We start from the raw sequence: 22,354 nt of genomic DNA on the forward strand, positions 1-22,354 counted from the left end.
GTGTTCCACCGGGTAGTAATAATTTATTCCACAGGCCTATCGGTGTAGAAGCAAGCACAATATTTGGTAGCTACTCCGATGTACACTGCCGACGAACTGGAATTGGTCTTCGTGCTACTGGTCCTTTTTATGCCGTTGGGCGCTCCTGCGCATTCCTTGTGAAGTGGGCGTTGCCACGCCTGTTTTCCCGCGCAGATATACTTGTACGATTAGTGACGATGCAGGCGATGATCAGGCTTGTCGCGTGCGTCCGTGTTCCACCGGGTAGTAATAATTTATTCCACAGGCCTATCGGTGTAGAAGCAAGCACAATATTTGGTAGCTACTCCGATGTACACTGCCGACGAACTGGAATTGGTCTTCGTGCTACTGGTCCTTTTTATGCCGTTGGGCGCCCTGCGCATTCCTTGTGAAGTGGGCGTTGCCACGCCTGTTTTCCCGCGCAGATATACTTGTACGATTAGTGACGATGCAGGCGATGATCAGGCTTGTCGCGTGCGTCCGTGTTCCACCGGGTAGTAATAATTTATTCCACAGGCCTATCGGTGTAGAAGCAAGCACAATATTTGGTAGCTACTCCGATGTACACTGCCGACGAACTGGAATTGGTCTTCGTGCTACTGGTCCTTTTTATGCCGTTGGGCGCCCTGCGCATTCCTTGTGAAGTGGGCGTTGCCACGCCTGTTTTCCCGCGCAGATATACTTGTACGATTAGTGACGATGCAGGCGATGATCAGGCTTGTCGCGTGCGTCCGTGTTCCACCGGGTAGTAATAATTTATTCCACAGGCCTATCGGTGTAGAAGCAAGCACAATATTTGGTAGCTACTCCGATGTACACTGCCGACGAACTGGAATTGGTCTTCGTGCTACTGGTCCTTTTTATGCCGTTGGGCGCTCTGCGCATTCCTTGTGAAGTGGGCGTTGCCACGCCTGTTTTCCCGCGCAGATATACTTGTACGATTAGTGACGATGCAGGCGATGATCAGGCTTGTCGCGTGCGTCCGTGTTCCACCGGGTAGTAATAATTTATTCCACAGGCCTATCGGTGTAGAAGCAAGCACAATATTTGGTAGCTACTCCGATGTACACTGCCGACGAACTGGAATTGGTCTTCGTGCTACTGGTCCTTTTTATGCCGTTGGGCGCCCTGCGCATTCCTTGTGAAGTGGGCGTTGCCACGCCTGTTTTCCCGCGCAGATATACTTGTACGATTAGTGACGATGCAGGCGATGATCAGGCTTGTCGCGTGCGTCCGTGTTCCACCGGGTAGTAATAATTTATTCCACAGGCCTATCGGTGTAGAAGCAAGCACAATATTTGGTAGCTACTCCGATGTACACTGCCGACGAACTGGAATTGGTCTTCGTGCTACTGGTCCTTTTTATGCCGTTGGGCGCCCTGCGCATTCCTTGTGAAGTGGGCGTTGCCACGCCTGTTTTCCCGCGCAGATATACTTGTACGATTAGTGACGATGCAGGCGATGATCAGGCTTGTCGCGTGCGTCCGTGTTCCACCGGGTAGTAATAATTTATTCCACAGGCCTATCGGTGTAGAAGCAAGCACAATATTTGGTAGCTACTCCGATGTACACTGCCGACGAACTGGAATTGGTCTTCGTGCTACTGGTCCTTTTTATGCCGTTGGGCGCCCTGCGCATTCCTTGTGAAGTGGGCGTTGCCACGCCTGTTTTCCCGCGCAGATATACTTGTACGATTAGTGACGATGCAGGCGATGATCAGGCTTGTCGCGTGCGTCCGTGTTCCACCGGGTAGTAATAATTTATTCCACAGGCCTATCGGTGTAGAAGCAAGCACAATATTTGGTAGCTACTCCGATGTACACTGCCGACGAACTGGAATTGGTCTTCGTGCTACTGGTCCTTTTTATGCCGTTGGGCGCCCTGCGCATTCCTTGTGAAGTGGGCGTTGCCACGCCTGTTTTCCCGCGCAGATATACTTGTACGATTAGTGACGATGCAGGCGATGATCAGGCTTGTCGCGTGCGTCCGTGTTCCACCGGGTAGTAATAATTTATTCCACAGGCCTATCGGTGTAGAAGCAAGCACAATATTTGGTAGCTACTCCGATGTACACTGCCGACGAACTGGAATTGGTCTTCGTGCTACTGGTCCTTTTTATGCCGTTGGGCGCCCTGCGCATTCCTTGTGAAGTGGGCGTTGCCACGCCTGTTTTCCCGCGCAGATATACTTGTACGATTAGTGACGATGCAGGCGATGATCAGGCTTGTCGCGTGCGTCCGTGTTCCACCGGGTAGTAATAATTTATTCCACAGGCCTATCGGTGTAGAAGCAAGCACAATATTTGGTAGCTACTCCGATGTACACTGCCGACGAACTGGAATTGGTCTTCGTGCTACTGGTCCTTTTTATGCCGTTGGGCGCCCTGCGCATTCCTTGTGAAGTGGGCGTTGCCACGCCTGTTTTCCCGCGCAGATATACTTGTACGATTAGTGACGATGCAGGCGATGATCAGGCTTGTCGCGTGCGTCCGTGTTCCACCGGGTAGTAATAATTTATTCCACAGGCCTATCGGTGTAGAAGCAAGCACAATATTTGGTAGCTACTCCGATGTACACTGCCGACGAACTGGAATTGGTCTTCGTGCTACTGGTCCTTTTTATGCCGTTGGGCGCCCTGCGCATTCCTTGTGAAGTGGGCGTTGCCACGCCTGTTTTCCCGCGCAGATATACTTGTACGATTAGTGACGATGCAGGCGATGATCAGGCTTGTCGCGTGCGTCCGTGTTCCACCGGGTAGTAATAATTTATTCCACAGGCCTATCGGTGTAGAAGCAAGCACAATATTTGGTAGCTACTCCGATGTACACTGCCGACGAACTGGAATTGGTCTTCGTGCTACTGGTCCTTTTTATGCCGTTGGGCGCCCTGCGCATTCCTTGTGAAGTGGGCGTTGCCACGCCTGTTTTCCCGCGCAGATATACTTGTACGATTAGTGACGATGCAGGCGATGATCAGGCTTGTCGCGTGCGTCCGTGTTCCACCGGGTAGTAATAATTTATTCCACAGGCCTATCGGTGTAGAAGCAAGCACAATATTTGGTAGCTACTCCGATGTACACTGCCGACGAACTGGAATTGGTCTTCGTGCTACTGGTCCTTTTTATGCCGTTGGGCGCCCTGCGCATTCCTTGTGAAGTGGGCGTTGCCACGCCTGTTTTCCCGCGCAGATATACTTGTACGATTAGTGACGATGCAGGCGATGATCAGGCTTGTCGCGTGCGTCCGTGTTCCACCGGGTAGTAATAATTTATTCCACAGGCCTATCGGTGTAGAAGCAAGCACAATATTTGGTAGCTACTCCGATGTACACTGCCGACGAACTGGAATTGGTCTTCGTGCTACTGGTCCTTTTTATGCCGTTGGGCGCCCTGCGCATTCCTTGTGAAGTGGGCGTTGCCACGCCTGTTTTCCCGCGCAGATATACTTGTACGATTAGTGACGATGCAGGCGATGATCAGGCTTGTCGCGTGCGTCCGTGTTCCACCGGGTAGTAATAATTTATTCCACAGGCCTATCGGTGTAGAAGCAAGCACAATATTTGGTAGCTACTCCGATGTACACTGCCGACGAACTGGAATTGGTCTTCGTGCTACTGGTCCTTTTTATGCCGTTGGGCGCTCTGCGCATTCCTTGTGAAGTGGGCGTTGCCACGCCTGTTTTCCCGCGCAGATATACTTGTACGATTAGTGACGATGCAGGCGATGATCAGGCTTGTCGCGTGCGTCCGTGTTCCACCGGGTAGTAATAATTTATTCCACAGGCCTATCGGTGTAGAAGCAAGCACAATATTTGGTAGCTACTCCGATGTACACTGCCGACGAACTGGAATTGGTCTTCGTGCTACTGGTCCTTTTTATGCCGTTGGGCGCCCTGCGCATTCCTTGTGAAGTGGGCGTTGCCACGCCTGTTTTCCCGCGCAGATATACTTGTACGATTAGTGACGATGCAGGCGATGATCAGGCTTGTCGCGTGCGTCCGTGTTCCACCGGGTAGTAATAATTTATTCCACAGGCCTATCGGTGTAGAAGCAAGCACAATATTTGGTAGCTACTCCGATGTACACTGCCGACGAACTGGAATTGGTCTTCGTGCTACTGGTCCTTTTTATGCCGTTGGGCGCCTCTGCGCATTCCTTGTGAAGTGGGCGTTGCCACGCCTGTTTTCCCGCGCAGATATACTTGTACGATTAGTGACGATGCAGGCGATGATCAGGCTTGTCGCGTGCGTCCGTGTTCCACCGGGTAGTAATAATTTATTCCACAGGCCTATCGGTGTAGAAGCAAGCACAATATTTGGTAGCTACTCCGATGTACACTGCCGACGAACTGGAATTGGTCTTCGTGCTACTGGTCCTTTTTATGCCGTTGGGCGCTCTGCGCATTCCTTGTGAAGTGGGCGTTGCCACGCCTGTTTTCCCGCGCAGATATACTTGTACGATTAGTGACGATGCAGGCGATGATCAGGCTTGTCGCGTGCGTCCGTGTTCCACCGGGTAGTAATAATTTATTCCACAGGCCTATCGGTGTAGAAGCAAGCACAATATTTGGTAGCTACTCCGATGTACACTGCCGACGAACTGGAATTGGTCTTCGTGCTACTGGTCCTTTTTATGCCGTTGGGCGCCTCTGCGCATTCCTTGTGAAGTGGGCGTTGCCACGCCTGTTTTCCCGCGCAGATATACTTGTACGATTAGTGACGATGCAGGCGATGATCAGGCTTGTCGCGTGCGTCCGTGTTCCACCGGGTAGTAATAATTTATTCCACAGGCCTATCGGTGTAGAAGCAAGCACAATATTTGGTAGCTACTCCGATGTACACTGCCGACGAACTGGAATTGGTCTTCGTGCTACTGGTCCTTTTTATGCCGTTGGGCGCTCTGCGCATTCCTTGTGAAGTGGGCGTTGCCACGCCTGTTTTCCCGCGCAGATATACTTGTACGATTAGTGACGATGCAGGCGATGATCAGGCTTGTCGCGTGCGTCCGTGTTCCACCGGGTAGTAATAATTTATTCCACAGGCCTATCGGTGTAGAAGCAAGCACAATATTTGGTAGCTACTCCGATGTACACTGCCGACGAACTGGAATTGGTCTTCGTGCTACTGGTCCTTTTTATGCCGTTGGGCGCCCTGCGCATTCCTTGTGAAGTGGGCGTTGCCACGCCTGTTTTCCCGCGCAGATATACTTGTACGATTAGTGACGATGCAGGCGATGATCAGGCTTGTCGCGTGCGTCCGTGTTCCACCGGGTAGTAATAATTTATTCCACAGGCCTATCGGTGTAGAAGCAAGCACAATATTTGGTAGCTACTCCGATGTACACTGCCGACGAACTGGAATTGGTCTTCGTGCTACTGGTCCTTTTTATGCCGTTGGGCGCTCTGCGCATTCCTTGTGAAGTGGGCGTTGCCACGCCTGTTTTCCCGCGCAGATATACTTGTACGATTAGTGACGATGCAGGCGATGATCAGGCTTGTCGCGTGCGTCCGTGTTCCACCGGGTAGTAATAATTTATTCCACAGGCCTATCGGTGTAGAAGCAAGCACAATATTTGGTAGCTACTCCGATGTACACTGCCGACGAACTGGAATTGGTCTTCGTGCTACTGGTCCTTTTTATGCCGTTGGGCGCCCTGCGCATTCCTTGTGAAGTGGGCGTTGCCACGCCTGTTTTCCCGCGCAGATATACTTGTACGATTAGTGACGATGCAGGCGATGATCAGGCTTGTCGCGTGCGTCCGTGTTCCACCGGGTAGTAATAATTTATTCCACAGGCCTATCGGTGTAGAAGCAAGCACAATATTTGGTAGCTACTCCGATGTACACTGCCGACGAACTGGAATTGGTCTTCGTGCTACTGGTCCTTTTTATGCCGTTGGGCGCTCTGCGCATTCCTTGTGAAGTGGGCGTTGCCACGCCTGTTTTCCCGCGCAGATATACTTGTACGATTAGTGACGATGCAGGCGATGATCAGGCTTGTCGCGTGCGTCCGTGTTCCACCGGGTAGTAATAATTTATTCCACAGGTGGGCTGTAAAAGTAAACAGAATTTTCGGTTGCTACTCCGATGTGATCTGCCGACGAACTGGAATTGGTCTTCGTTGTATTCGTCCTTTTAGGGGCGAAGCTCCTTAGGGTGTGGGTCTGTCCCTTCTCTGTAGTATGTAGTAGTAGTAGTCGTCGTCGTCGTAGTAGTAGTCGTCGTAGTAGTAGTAGTAGGTAGCCACGTCTACTTTTATGAGAAAAAAGAATTCCGAAAGTTGCGTCCGTAACGCGGAATCGAACCAGGGACCCCTCGCTTCCGAACGCGCGGCGCTAACCAATCGTTCGATTTAGTGCGGCGAGACTGGGCGAATTACACGGAAGATTCACGGTTTACCGATGATTCCCTCCGGAGCTTCGCCCACTCATCATCATTCACCCCGTGGATATGCGGTGTTTTTTTATGCCGTAGGCGCCCTCCGCATTCCTTGTGAAGTGGCCGTTGCCACGTGTGTTTTCCCGCGCAGATAGACTTGTACAATCAGTGACGATGCAGGCGATGATACTGCTTGTCCCGTGCGTCCGTGTTCCACCGGGTAGTAATAATTTATTCGACAGGCCTATCGGTGGACTGTAAATGTAAACAGAATTTTCAGTTGCTACTCCGATGTGATCTGCCGACGAACTGGAATCGGTCTTCGTTGTACTGGTCCTTTTTATGCCGTCGGCGCCCTAAGCATTCAATCCGAATCCGAACAATTTATTTCCGTAGTTTACAAAATACAATTATACATGGTAAGTACAATCTGAGGTCTCAAAGTAAAAACTGTTGGGGGGACCTCCTAGCAGAACGTAGGCAGGGGAGGAATACATTACACAGCAGACAATGGCGGATTAGCAGTATAAAGATACATGATAAAATATGTACATGAATATTGTCACGAGTAATGTCAAAGACAAAGACATTGTAGTGGGGCTGGGTCAGAGGCTCTCTTGTCGGACTGAAAACCTGCTGGAACCTGTGCGCTCTGTGCAGTCTTGACTAGGCAAGCGCTAGCCGTTCACGGTTAATTAAATACTCCCCGTAACATCTTTTTGGTGGAGGTTGCGGGCTCTATTCCACCCTGCCCTGGATCTTCGGAGCGGACGCCACGTTTCTCCCGCCTCCATGGCCGAAGACAGTACGCAGTCATCGCAGCCCGCGCCTGCGGCGCCGCCGACCGTGGTCCTTTCGCAGCCCCTCGACCCCGGCACGTTTTGCGGCACGGACAACAAAGACGTCGACGATTGGCTCCTCTTGTACGAGCGCGTCAGCAAGCACCACAGGTGGGATGAGACTCTAATGCTTGCCAACGTCATTTTCTACCTACGGGGCACGGCTCGGGTGTGGTTTAACACGCACGAAGAAGAACTGACAAGTTGGGACCTATGCAAGGAGAAGATGCGTGCATTGATTGGCCGATCGGCCGCGCGCCAAATGACAGCCCGGCACGAGCTGGCGGCCAGAGCTCAGACGTCCACGGAGTCGTACGTCGCATACATTCAAGATGTACTGGCCTTGTGCCGTACCATTGACAAAGACATGCCAGAGACGGACAAGGTTGGCCACGTGTTAAAAGGCATAGCTGACGATGCCTTCAACATCCTCATGTGTAAGAACTGCACCACGGTTGACTCCATTATCACAGAATGCCGGCGGTTTGAACAAGCAAAAAGCAGGCGGATTACTCAGCGCTTTAACAGACTCCCGAATACAGCTGCGACCTCCTCGTGCGATGATCCCGTGACGCCCCCTCCGTTCTCGCCGCCTAACAACTTGGCCAGGATTGTTCGCCAGGAGCTCGAAGCCATGGCTCCAGCCGCTTATCAGGCACCTGCTCACGACCATTTGGCGACAATCTCTCTCATTCAGGCCGTCGTACGTCAGGAGGTTGCCAATATGGGCGTCGTATTTCCACAAGCGCCTAGTTACGCCCCTCCGCCCATGTGCGCGTCCGGTCCTCCCACTGAACACCACAACGCCCCAATTGTTGCTGCTGCCGCTTCCGCTCCCCGGTTCACACCCCGCTACCGCAACCCTTCTGAGTGGAGGACGCCTGACGACCGACCAATCTGTTTTTCTTGCTCTCGCGTCGGCCACATTTCACGCCACTGCCGCAATCGTCGGAATTACCGACTAAGTTTCCCCGGTGACCGCCGCCAAGATCGTGGCCCGTACTACCGCACATCTTTTCTTGACGACCAACTCCCGGCCCGTGATCCTCACCGTCTTTCTTCGCGCTCAGAATCCACCTACGCCGATATTGCCGCACAAGGACACTGGTCCAGCCGTTCGCCGTCCCCTCAGAGTCGCCAGTCGCGCTCCCCTCAACGCCGTCGCTCTCCTTCTCCGGCTTCCTCTGAACACCACCCGGGAAACTAGCCAGTGCAGCTCCGGGAGGTGAGGCTGCATTGACGACAAGGACCGCAAAACCTCTATCGACCCCTACTTCATGACGCAATTTGCTCGGTGTTCTCGTCGGCGGCGTGCCCGTTACTGCTCTCGTCGATACTGTCACGTAGTAGTGATGGTGAAGAAAACAGTCGTAAAACTGTGTGTGACGAAACTGATTCTTTATTGGGCGAACCTGTGCCCACAAAAGAAAGCTACACTCGAAGCACAACGATAGCGGCGAACACAGTCGGCGATCGTCGAAATCTGATCAGCGGCGAAACGCGTCGGCTTTTATACCTGAGTCATCGAAGGTTCCAGATTAATCCCTGATGCCCGCGTGTCTTCCAGAAAGTTCTAGACAATTCGCGTCGCTCATACAATCAGATTACATGGGCGTCGGTGACCACAGACGACGGATAGAAGCATTGATAACGTCCGAGAAGCTTCCAATGCAGGCGCGTCCTGCGCCGAGCGATAACGTTTAACATTTGTCAGCCAATGTTGAAAGCGGCTACCGGTGAAAGATAAACATGTGTACGTGTCAATACCCTCCCCTTAAAAAGCATCGTCCCGATGCTACAAACAAACACGAAAGCGAAAACAAAACCATGCGTAATAAACAAAATAACAAAAAACAATAACAAAGTAACAAAGTACCTAAGTTTGTCAGCGGGCGTAGAAAGGCTTAAGACGCACCACGTGGATGACTTCAGGTCGTGCCCGGCGCCGCTGTGATTGCGAAATGCCGTCTGGCACGACCTCATAGTCCAGTGCGCCAATACGTCGGGTGATCTTATATGGTCCGAAATAGCGACGTAACAGCTTCTCGCTAAGTCCTCGTCGGCGTATCGGAGTCCAGACCCAAACACGGTCACCGGGCTGGTACTCGACGTAGCGTCGTCGAAGGTTGTAGTGTCGGCTGTCGGTCCTCTGCTGGTTCTTGATACGCAGGCGGGCGAGCTGTCGACCTTCTTCGGCACGCTGCAAATAGGTGGCAACGTCGAGATTTTCTTCGTCGGTGACGTCCGGTAGCATGGCGTCAAGCGTCGTTGCCGGGTTCCTTCCGTAGACCAGGTTGAACGGCGCCATGTGCGTCGTTTCTTGCACGGCCGTGTTGTATGCGAAGGTCACGTACGGAAGGATGGCATCCCACGTCTTGTGTTCGACGTCGACGTACATTGCCAGCATGTCGGCGATGGTCTTATTTAGGCGCTCGGTGAGGCCATTCGTCTGCGGGTGGTAGGCGGTGGTCCGGCGATGGCTTGTGTGGCTGTATCGCAGGATGGCTTGAGTTAGTTCTGCCGTAAAGGCAGTACCTCTGTCGGTGATGAGGACTTCTGGGGCACCGTGACGCAGGAGGATGTTCTCAACGAAGAATCGGGCTACCTCGGCAGCACTGCCTTTGGGCAAGGCTTTTGTTTCGGCGTAGCGGGTGAGGTAGTCCGTAGCTACGACGATCCATTTATTCCCGGACGTCGACGTCGGAAAAGGCCCCAGTAAGTCCATCCCAATCTGCTGGAACGGTCGGCGAGGTGGCTCGATCGGCTGTAGAAGTCCGGCTGGCCTTGTCGGCGGTGTTTTGCGTCGCTGACAGTCTCGGCATGTCCTTACGTAATGGGCGACGTCGGCAGAGAGGCGAGGCCAGTAGTATTTTTCTTGTATCCTTGCGAGCGTGCGGGAAAAACCGAGGTGTCCAGCCGTTGGGTCGTCATGGAGAGCTTGCAGAACCTCTGGACGCAATGCTGAGGGTACCACGAGGAGGTAGTTGGCTCGGAGAGGCGAGAAGTTCTTCTTTAGGAGAATGTCGTTTTGCAAGAAAAACGACGCCAATCCTCGCCTGAACACCTTCGGCACAGTGACGGTCTTGCCTTCCAGGTAATCTACAAGGTTCCTTAGTTCCGGGTCGGCTCGCTGTTGTTCGGCGAATTCGTCGGCACTGATGGGTCCCAAGAAAGTGTCGTCATCCTGGTCATCCTGTGGCGGCGGTTCGACGGGGGCGCGAGACAAGCAGTCGGCGTCAGAGTGCTTTCGCCCGGACTTGTAAACGACGGTGATGTCGAATTCTTGAAGTCTCAGACTCCATCGTGCGAGGCGACCTGAAGGATCCTTCAAGTTAGCTAGCCAACACAAGGCGTGGTGGTCGCTCACAACTTGAAAGGGCCTGCCATAGAGGTAGGGGCGAAACTTTGATGTAGCCCAGATGATGGCGAGGCACTCCTTTTCTGTTGTGGAATAATTTGCTTCCGCCTTCGATAGCGACCGGCTAGCGTAACTTACAACCCTTTCTAGTCCATCAGTCCTCTGCACAAGCACGGCGCCGAGTCCTACGCCGCTTGCGTCGGTGTGGACTTCGGTATCGGCATTTTCGTCGAAATGCGCAAGGATGGGCGGCGATTGTAGGCGTCGCTTCAGTTCTTCAAATGCTTCGATTTGCGGCATCTCCCACTTGAATTCGACGTCGGCCTTCGTGAGGTACGTCAGTGGCTCGGCGATCCGTGAAAAATCCTTGACGAAGCGCCTGTAATAGGCGCACAGTCCCAGAAATCTACGCACTGCCTTCTTGTCAGCGGGCAGAGGAAAGTTGGAGATGGCCGCAGTTTTCTGAGGGTCGGGGCGCACTCCAGACTTGTTGATGACGTGGCCCAAAAACAAGAGCTCCTCATATGCGAAGCGGCACTTTTCTGGCTTTAACGTGAGTCCGGAGGTTTTGATTGCTTGAAGAACTGTTTCAAGGCGCCGCAGGTGTTCTTCGAAGCTTGAGGCAAACACAACGACGTCGTCCAAATAGACGAGGCAAGTCTGCCACTTCAAGCCTGCCAGTACTGTATCCATGACGCGTTGGAAAGTCGCAGGTGCCGAGCAAAGACCAAACGGCATGACCTTGAACTCGAACAGTCCGTCTGGTGTTATAAAGGCCGTCTTCTCCCGGTCCCTCTCGTCGACTTCGATTTGCCAGTAGCCGGTTTTGAGGTCCATCGACGAAAATACTTTGCGTTGTATAGTCGATCCAAGGCGTCGTCAATCCGTGGAAGGGGGTATACGTCCTTCTTCGTGACCTTGTTGAGGCGACGATAATCGACGCAGAAACGTAGGGTTCCATCCTTCTTCTTCACTAACACCACGGGGGATGCCCACGGACTCTTGGACGGCTGGATGATGTCGTCGCGTAGCATTTCGTCGACTTGTTGCCTTATGGCCTCGCGTTCGCGTGCCGAAACTCGGTACGGGCTCTGACGCAGTGGGCGGACATTTTCGTCGGTTATGATTCGGTGCTTGGCGACAGGGGTTTGTCGAACTTTTGACGACGACGAGAAGCAATCCTTGTATTGCAGGAGCAGAGCTTTTAGTTGTTCTTTTTTATGCCTGGGAAGGTTCTGATTAACGTTGAAAGTTGCTTCAGGTATTATAGTCGTCGTTGCGGGTGCACTGGAATCCGTGAAGGCGAAAGCACTGCTGGCTTGTAATATTTCGTCGATGTAGGCAACCGTGGTGCCTTTGTTAATGTGCTTGTATTCGGGGCTGAAGTTCGTGAGCATCACCGTTGCTTTCCCTGCACGTAGCTCAGCTATGCCTCTAGCGATGCAAATTTCACGGTACAGCAGTAAGTGATGATCGCCCTCGATGACGCCCTCCATGTCTGCAGGCACTTCCGTACCGACGGAAATCATTACGCTGGAGTGAGGCGGAACGGTGACTTGTTCTTCAAGCACATTCAAGGCATGGTAACTGATGCATGTATCCGGCGGTATCGCTTTGTGTGTTGAAAGCGTTATCGACTTGGACCTTAAGTCGATGACTGCACCATGTTGGTGTAGAAAGTCCATGCCTAGGATGACGTCCCTGGAGCAGTGCTGCAGGATTACGAAGCTCGCCGGGTAAGTGCGGTTGTTTACCGTGACTCGCGCTGTGCAGATTCCAGCCGGCGTTATTAGGTGACCTCCCGCTGTCCGTATATCGGGTCCTTGCCAGGCCGTCTGCACCTTCTTTAACTTGGCGGCGAACGCGCCACTGAAAACTGAATAGTCGGCGCCAGTGTCGACGAGAGCGGTGACGTTATGACCATCGATGAGCACGTCTAGATCGGTAGACCGGCGTCTGGCGTTGCGGTTAATTCGTGGCGTCGGATCACGGCTGCGTCGGCTTGCTCTGCTGCTGCTACGTCGCGTCGGAAGGTCTTCGTTCGGCGGCGATGTGCTGTCAAGGCTGTTGCTAGGCGGCGTGCTGATATCTCGTCGTGATGATTCGCGAATCGTCGTCGTCGTCGGCGGCGGAGGATCTTCGGCATTGCGTCGTACAGCAACCGCACCTCCATCGGTTGCTGCTTTTAGTTTCCCGGGTATGGGCTGGGAGATCGGCCCCGGGTTGGGCCGGCATACAGGCGGCGATGCGGCGAGATGTAGCGGCCTGGTGACGGCGAGCGTGAGGGCCGTCGTGGTTGCCACTGGGCTCCGGCAAGGTAGTCGGCGATGTCACGTGGTCGCTCGCCAAGCTGTGGACGTGGCGCGTTGACAGCGAACCCTCGTAGGCCCATCTCGCGGTATGGGCATCGGCGGTAGACATGGCCGGCTTCCCCGCAGTGATAGCAGAGCGGGCGGTGGTCGGGGGCGCGCCAAATGTCCGTCTTCCGCTGGGAGCTGCGCTGGGCGACGGGCGGGCGTGCTGGCGGCGGCGGTGGTGGACGACGGAACTGCGGCGTTACGGGGCCCTGGCGCGAGCGCGGAGGGGGGCCTTGACGACGGGCGACGGCGGCGTAGGTCATCGCTTGCGGCTGTGGTTGAGGCGATGCCGGAACTTCTGGCACTTCCAGTGACCGCTGAATCTCTTCTTTAACTATGTCAGCGATCGAAGTCACCTGAGGCTGCGACCTTGGGAATAATTTCTGCAGCTCTTCCCGTACAACCGCTCTGATCGTCTCGCGCAGGTCGTCGGCGCCTAGCGCTTGAGCTTCGGCGTAGTTTGTCAGTGCACGGCGGTTGTATTGTCTGGCTCGCATTTCAAGCGTCTTCTCGATCGTTGTGGCCTCTGAAACAAATTCTGCCACACTCTTGGGCGGGTTGCGCATCAATCCGGTGAATAGATGCTCTTTGACGCCCCGCATCAAGAACCGAACCTTCTTTTCTTCAGACATGTCGGGGTCGGCGTGGCGGAAGAGGCGAGTCATCTCCTCCGTGAAGATCGCGATGTTCTCGTTCGGCAATTGTACTCTGGTTTGCAAGAGAACCTCGGCCCTTTCCTTTCGTACGACACTCGTGAAGGTCCTCACGAAGTTCTCACGAAATAGGTCCCAAGTCACTAGAGTGCTCTCTCTGTTCTCAAACCAGGTCCGAGCAGCGTCATCCAAAGAAAAATAGACATGACGTAGCTTGTCGTCGTCGCTCCATTTGTTGAACGTCGCGGTCCTCTCGTATGTCTCGAGCCAGGTTTCCGGGTCTTCAGCCGATGATCCACGGAAGGTCGGTGGCTCCCGAGGTTGTTGCAGCAGGATGGGGGACGCTGGGGCTGCCATTGGGGTCGTTGACTTGGCCTTGATCGCTGTGGTCTTCTCGGGAAGAAGTCCGTACTCCGGCAGAAGTCCTTGCTGCCTGCGGCTAGCTCGCTGGTCCTTGGCGACGCTGGTGTTGTCCTCCGGTTTCGGGCTTGGATCGCGGCTTTGTGGGGGCGTTCGCTGCATGAACGCAATAGCACCTCCACCAGATGTCACGTAGTAGTGATGGTGAAGAAAACAGTCGTAAAACTGTGTGTGACGAAACTGATTCTTTATTGGGCGAACCTGTGCCCACAAAAGAAAGCTACACTCGAAGCACAACGATAGCGGCGAACACAGTCGGCGATCGTCGAAATCTGATCAGCGGCGAAACGCGTCGGCTTTTATACCTGAGTCATCGAAGGTTCCAGATTAATCCCTGATGCCCGCGTGTCTTCCAGAAAGTTCTAGACAATTCGCGTCGCTCATACAATCAGATTACATGGGCGTCGGTGACCACAGACGACGGATAGAAGCATTGATAACGTCCGAGAAGCTTCCAATGCAGGCGCGTCCTGCGCCGAGCGATAACGTTTAACATTTGTCAGCCAATGTTGAAAGCGGCTACCGGTGAAAGATAAACATGTGTACGTGTCAATACTGGCGCCCACATATCTGTTATGAGTTCTACGCTCCGACGCCGCCTACGCAAAGTGCTGACACCTGCCGTCTCTCCTACTGTGCGAGTAGCTGACGGCACCCGAACACCTATTCTTGGTATGTGCACTGCCCGCGTTACTGTTGCCGGCCACCACACTTCAGTTCTCTTCGCCGTTCTCGACGCTTACCCACATGATGTCATTCTTGGCATTGACTTCTTGAGCGCCCACTCTGCCCTCATCGATTGTTCTTCTGGCATTTTGCTGCTCGAACTGCCATTGTGTCCTGATGACACCGCATCAAGTAACGCTCGCCTACGTTCCCTGGAGTTTCTACGACTACCCGCGCAGGCTGCTACCTACGTCCTTATGTCACAGTTTCCCGCAGTCCCTGGTGGTGAATATGTGGTCGCTCCCCTCACAGATCTGATCCTCTCGCGCAACATCGCACTTCCCTATACCGTAGTGCTTATTGCCAACAACAAAAGGTTGCTTCCAGTCCTCAACCTTTCTACTTCGACCCATGTTCTTCCTCAAGGAATTTCACTAGCCGAACTGTCACCTTTGGAAGAATGTATTGTTTCTGCATTCGCTGCTGACGCTGAGACCGCGACGCAACCGGCCATACCGGCGCCAACCCAGGCTCTTCTGGACAAAATGATATCCCCCGACCTCCTACCTTCCCAAAGTGAAGCACTCCGTGGTGTCCTATTTTCGTACCTTGACATATTTGATGTTGCGAACAGTCCACTAGGACGTACACATGTAGTGGCCCACCGCATCGACACTGGAGACGCCAGCCCCCTTCACAAGCACCCTTACCGAGTATCTCACTCTGAGCGCGAAGTCATCGAAAAGGAGGTAGAGAAAATGCTTGATAAAGATGTTATAGAGCTGTCCTCTAGCCCTTGGGCATCCCCTGTAGTGCTTGTGAAAAAGAAGGACAACAGCTGGCGGTTTTGCGTCGATTATCGCCATCTCAATCGGGTAACGAAGAAGGATGTGTATCCTCTCCCACGAATTGATGATGCGCTCGACTGCCTCCATGGCGCCAAATATTTCTCGTCGCTAGATCTCCGCTAGGGATACTGGCAAATTGCCGTCGATGACCGCGACCGCGAGAAGACCGCATTCATCACACCCGACGGCCTCTATCAATTTAAGGTTATGCCTTTTGGGTTGTGTAATGCTCCTGCAACTTTTGAACGCATGATGGACACTCTTCTACGCGGTCTGAAATGGTCGACCTGTCTTTGTTATCTGGACGACGTCATCGTTTTCTCGCCCAGCTTTGACAGCCACCTCCCTCGTCTGTCGGCCATTCTCGACATCTTTCGCCGGGCTGGCCTCCAGCTCACTTCGTCTAAGTGTACCTTTGGGCGCCGCCAGATCAAATTACTTGGACACTTAGTCGACGCTACTGGTGTCCAACCGGACCCTGACAAGATCCGTGCCGTCCGCGAGTTCCCAGTTCCACGGTCCACGCAAGAAGTACGCAGCTTTCTTGGGCTCTGCTCCTACTTCCGCCGCTTTGTTCTCAACTTCGCGGACATTGCTCGACCCCTCATGGACCTACTCAAAAAGGATGCGGCCTTTTTTGGGGCGCGGACCAAGCGTCTTCCTTTGCGTCGTTGATTTCTGCCCTCACTACACCACCTGTGCTGGCTCATTTTGACCCGGCTGCTTGAACAGAACTTCGCACTGACGCAAGCGGCCATGGCATTGGTGCTATCCTCGCACAAACACAGAACGGAGCCAACTGTGTGATAGCGTATGCTAGTCGTCTTCTGTCACAGTCGGAGAAGAATTACACCATTACTGAGCGGGAGTGCTTAGCTCTCGTCTGGGCTGTCGTGAAATTCCGTCCGTACCTATATGGACGGCCGTTCGTGGTCATAACAGACCATCATACGCTCTGCTGGCTTTCAACACTCAAAGACCCCACAGGGAGGCTCGGCCGTTGGGCATTACGATTACAGGAGTACACGTTCTCGGTAGTGTACAAATCTGGCAAGTTACACAATGACGCTGATTGCCTCTCCCGCCATCCCGTTCAACCATCCGACTCCACTGAAACGGACCCCGACACCTATGTCTTGGCGATAACAGACTTCACCCATGTGGCCGACGAGCAACGTCGAGATCCATATTTGCTCTCTCTTATTGACCGTCTGCAATCCGGCACCCTCGACTCTTCCCTCAACATGTTCTTGCTTCAGGATAACGTTCTTTACCGCCGCAACATGCACCCCGACGGCGCAGAACTCCTGCTCGTTGTCCCGCATCATCTGCGCAGGGATGTCCTCATCCAGTTTCATGACGCCCCCACTTCCGGGCACTTAGGCGTCTCCAGAACTTATGATCGCATACGACGACGCTTTTTCTGGAAGGGCCTTTATCGGTCCGTTCGCCGCTACGTAACATCTTGTGACCTGTGTCAGCGTCGGAAGAAACCTGCGACTCTACCCGCTGGTCTCCTTCAGCCAATTGACGTTCCAGCCGAGCCATTTTATCGAGTGGGCCTGGACTTGCTGGGTCCCTTTCCAATTTCCACGAAAGGCAACAAATGGATTGCAGTCGCTACGGATTATACCACTCGATTTGCAATTACTCGAGCGTTGCCAACCAGCTGCGCCACAGACGTAGCCGACTTCCTACTGTACGACGTCATCCTCCAACATGGTGCTCCACGTCACCTACTCACAGATCGCAGTCGCTGCTTCCTGTCTCGTGTGGTTGCCGATCTACTTCGATCATGTGCTACTCATCACAACTTCACGACCTCATATCACCCTCAAACTAATGGACTCACCGAACGCTTAAACCGTACACTGACCGACATGCTTTCCATGTACGTTTCCGATGACCACCATGATTGGCACGTAGCGCTCCCGTTCGTCACATTTGCATACAACTCATCGCGTCATGAAACTGCCGGCTACCCACCCTTCTATCTTCTCTTTGGACGCCATCCCTTACTACCCTTTGACACCTTGCTCCCTTCTGATCCGGCCTCCACGTCCACGACTTCCTATGCGCAAGATGTCATCACGCGTGCGCTCGTCGCGCGCACAGTAGCCCGCGCTTGGCTCTCGTCATCGCATACCGCACAAAAGGCCATCTACGATCGTCGACATCGGGATACTGATTTTCCACCGGGCTCTCTCGTTCTTCTCTGGCTCCCATCTCGTCGTGTCGGCCTGTGTGAAAACTTAATGTCGCGGTACGTCGGACCCTACCGCGTGCTGCGCCAGGTGACTCCTGTCACCTATGAGATATCTCCGATGGCATCCACCTCATCGACTGCCGCACCGCGAAGTGACATCGTACATGTTTCCCGCCTGAAACTTTACAACTGCGATAATCCATTTTGATCACAACAACAATGGTGCTTCATCGGCCGGGGGTAATGTGACGAGCAATGGCAAAGACAAAGACATCGTAGTGGGGCTGGGTCAGAGGCTCTCTTGTCGGACTGAAAACCTGCTGGAACCTGTGCGTTCTGTGCAGTCTTGACTAGGCAACCGCTAGCCGTTCACGGTTAATTAAATACTCCCCGTAACAATATTATGGCAATGAATAAAAATAATTACAGGTTGTGTAAAGCAAAGAACTCAAAAGAATGAAAACAAGAATATCAAACCGATGAATTATCTAATAAATAAATATTAAGACATCTACAAAGTGAGTACATCGTACATGTTTTTAAATCAGGCGGTAACATGCTCCATAGTGATATACATGAAAATCTTGCTGTCAGTCGGCCGTAGTTAGTTCGTACTTTAGGTAAAAGGAGATTATGGTTAGTGGGAAACCTGGTGTTATTGGTATTCATAAGACTACAATCACTAAAACTGGGAATACATAATTCATGATTTATAAGACGATACATGATGATCCGCAATTTATTACTAGCAAGTTTGCGTAGAGGTAAAATATTCATGTTACGAAAAATGAGGGCTGATAGAGACGAAAATGGGTTGAAGGTGATGAGTCTTAAGGCTTGCTTTTGCAAACGTTCAAGTTGTCCAAGATGCGACCAGTACGTATTTCCCCAAGAAGATAGGCAGTATGACAGATGACTATGAATAAATGCATAATATAAGGAAATATGGATGTCTAACTGCGAGTCGGCCTAGTTGGAACAGATTCATTTTCTTAAGTTTCTGTGCGCAAACAAACAGGGACGAAGAAAAGGAGACACAAGGACGAGCGCTCGTCCTTGTGTCTCCTTTTCTTCGTCCCTGTTTGTTTGCGCACAGAAACTTAAGAATATGGATGTCTGTCTCGAAGTAAAACCCTGTTTTGATGATCACATGAATGCCGAAAGAAATTTTTTGAATCAGGGACTGAGCATGCTCACGGAATTTTAGATGTTTATCCAAGATGACTCCAAGAAATTTGGTAGACTCAGAGGTATGAATGAGGTGACCATTAAGTGTCACCGCAAGGGATGGAATCAGTGGCGATAACTGAGGGGAACGAAACACCATGAATTTTGTCTTCGATGGATTGATGCGCAATGCGTTCGTTACGCACCATAAGTGAACGTTGTTTAAGTCAACATATAGTAAATGTTGCAGCGTAAGTGCATTCTTATGTGTGGTAAAAATTGTGGTATCGTCAGCATAAAGGAGAGAGTTAGTGTATTTCAATCTGAGCGGTAAATCGTTAATGAATAGCAAGAACAAAAGGGGCCCCAAAATTGACCCCTGGGGAACACCTATGTTATTGATTTTTGGCGTTGAGAGACAATCATTCATGTTCGGCTATGCATCAGTTGCATAGGAGGCCCAGATATGCCGTAGCAGTCAAGTTTATGAGTGAGGGTGTGGTGATTAATTGTATGAAATGCCTTCGTGAAATCAATAAACACAGCTCCAAAGAGAAGGCCCTGATCTATTGCTAGCTTAGCTCTGTCAGTGAAAGCGATTAGTGCGACTTCAGTAGAGAGGCCTTGTCGGAAACCGAATTGATCATCAGAAATAAGTTAAATTTGGATAAATATTTCGTTAAACGGTTGCAGATTAGTTTTTTCAATTACTTTACTAAAGAATGGTAAAATGCAAATTGGGCGATAGTTGTTAATGCATTCGCGATCACCTTTCTTAAATATGGGGATTATTTTTCCTGCTTTCAGGATTTGCGGAAATACAGCAGCTAAAAAAAGTTTGTTAACTAAATCGGCCAAGATTGGCGAGCGTTCTTTCGATACAAGTTTAATTTGGGAAGGGTAAATTTGATCAAGCCCTGGGCCGGTAGTCTTTAGTGATGAGATAATACTGTTAACTTCTTCTGGTACTGTGGGGTACAGAAAAAAAGAACGAGGACTGCGCGGAAGACTGGGCAGTGCGAGTTCTGACTGAGTGTTTATCTGTATCCACAGGGGGCGCTGAAATGAGAGCCGAAAGCGTTAGCTATGTCATTAGGATCCGTGTATCTATTTTTATTAAAAATTACGTTGGTTGGGTGTGATTGAGGTTCGTTGGTGTTAAGAAATTCTTTAATTATTTGCCATTTTTGTTTCGGATTGTTACTGTTGTTCTTAAGTTTATTCTGATAGTACTCGCATTTAGCGTGTTTCAGGACAGTTCCCAGTATGTTAGAATAAGTTTTTAGCCGACATATTAGAGAATAATTGAATGGTTCTGCCTTGACCTTCCTACAAAGATTTTCTTTTTTAATTATCGAACGCATTAGTGCCTTATTAATCCAAGGATTCTTAGGTGTACGAAACCATTTCTTGACTGTATTTTCAGAACAACACTGACTGATAATTTCACTTATCTTTGCTGAAAAAGAATCTAATGCTGTTTCTGCGTTATCTTCCTGATATACACTGTTCCAGTTAGTCTTTCGAATGATATCAACAAATGTTTTGCAGTCAAAATCAGTGCGCACGTTGTTTGTAATGTGGTGAATGTGTTTGGAGCCAAAACAGAAATACAGGATAATGATCTGTAATAGCATAATCTAACACTCCTGCTGTAGTATAAGTCGGTCGTCAAACTAACTAAAATATGATCTATTAAAGTATTAGAACCATCTGGATCATATTTAGTTGGAGTATGTATTAATGATGAAAATTCGCAACTAAGAAAGCAGCGTACGTATTCAGAACAGGATTGGTTGTGGAACAGGTCAGCAATGTTAATATTGATGCCACCACAGATTACTATGTTCTTGTTCTCTTCGTTTATTTTGTTTAGCATTAGTTGAAATTCTGAGCAAAATTCTGCATATGATGAGGAAGGTGAGCGGTAAAGTGATGTAATGATGGTGTTACGATTATTCATTCTCAAATCATTACGGTCAATTTCAATCCATACGGATTCACAAAGTGGGGTGTTAAACGACAAGTCAGACCGGCGCCGATAAGGCAATCCAGAATTAACAAGAATGGCTGAACCGCCACCACGATTACCCTCGCGATGGCAATATTCTGAAATGTTGCCGGGGACTCCGTATAAAGTACCGTCATATGACGTCAACCACGTCTCTGATAAGCATATGAATGAAAACGTGTGATCGATGATTGAAAGTAAAGCGCTAAGGTCATCGTGGTGTTTGCGGAGGATACGGATGTTAAAATGAACCAAAGAAAATGCAGATGAATTGTGCTTGAGAAGTGCTTTAGTGTGTTCGCACGATAAAATGGGTGAATCCATGCTGAACTGCGATACAACTAATGAGTAGTGCCTTACAATAACAAATGATCTAATGACTGCAAGATCACTCACGCCGGAGATGCGGTGAACTCGACTTTCTTCCAATTTCCTGGTCTTGATAATGCAGTTATCCGTCCAGAGAAATTTCCATCCCTTGGCTTTCTTAAGCTCAAGGGCTTGTGCAAAAAGTCGCTTATTCTCCGGTGTGAGATGATCATTGATATAGATGGGTGCACTTGCATTCGCCGAGAACCCAATAGCTCTCGTATTAAGTCTTGCTTTCCTTGCAAAGTCTGTCTTGGACCGTGAACAGAACCGCGCAATAATATGCGTGCCCTGTTTTCCCGGTACACGGTGCGCTGGCGGTTTCAGTGTTTACAAACAAACCTCGCTTGCCGCTGATTGGTTGCCCCATCGGAACTTCCGGCAGGAGAGCTAGAAGCACTTCCGGCTATGTTGTTTGAAGGCATGCGCGACGTGAGGCCGGCGTGTCGATGTTTGCACTGCTTGGTGGAATCTGTGATGAGCTGATTCTACACAGTGAATATTGTCGAGATGACGAGCGACTACTTTAAGGCGCTTAGCACCGAAGCAAAAGATCGGTATCGCCAAAAACTGATGTTTAGTGGCAGAGAGCTGCCCGATCCGCTGGACGATGATGTCGTGCGATTTTCGTTTTCGCCGGGCACCAAACACCTTCCCTCAGTTAGAACCCCGGAGCAACAAGCGGAGCATCCTAGTGAGGACACGCAATGAACGCAGACTGTTGTCTTCAAGGCAGGTAATGGACTGCCGAAAACTAGAAAAACCTTTATGGCACTTTTTTCTTCTTTCTGGGGTTTTACGTGCCAAAACCAGTTCTGATTATGAGGCTCGCCGTAGTGGAGGGTTCCGGATTAATTTTGACCACCTAGGGTTCTTTAACGTGCCCTACAACACAAGCACACGGGCGTTTTTGCATTTCGCAATGGCACTTTTATTGATGCAAGATGGAGGATGAAGTGGTAAGCTGTGCATGTGTACATGCACATGTTTTCTGCGTCATATGCCTTGTTTCTGCTTTTCAATATGCATTCACACATTCTTAAAAGTCGTTTAGTGCAAGAAGCCTA

General features: G+C 51.1%; 1 protein-coding gene across 1 annotated transcript in view; it reads left to right on the plus strand.

Annotated features, from left to right (window-relative positions):
- LOC119461884 (hydroxylysine kinase) overlaps window positions 1-22,354 on the plus strand; it is a 435,160-nt gene that overhangs the window by 18,403 nt on the left and 394,403 nt on the right. The window lies entirely within an intron of this gene.

Source organism: Dermacentor silvarum, chromosome 8 (assembly GCF_013339745.2).
Source record: "Dermacentor silvarum isolate Dsil-2018 chromosome 8, BIME_Dsil_1.4, whole genome shotgun sequence".
In the NCBI taxonomy this organism is placed as follows: domain Eukaryota; kingdom Metazoa; phylum Arthropoda; class Arachnida; order Ixodida; family Ixodidae; genus Dermacentor; species Dermacentor silvarum.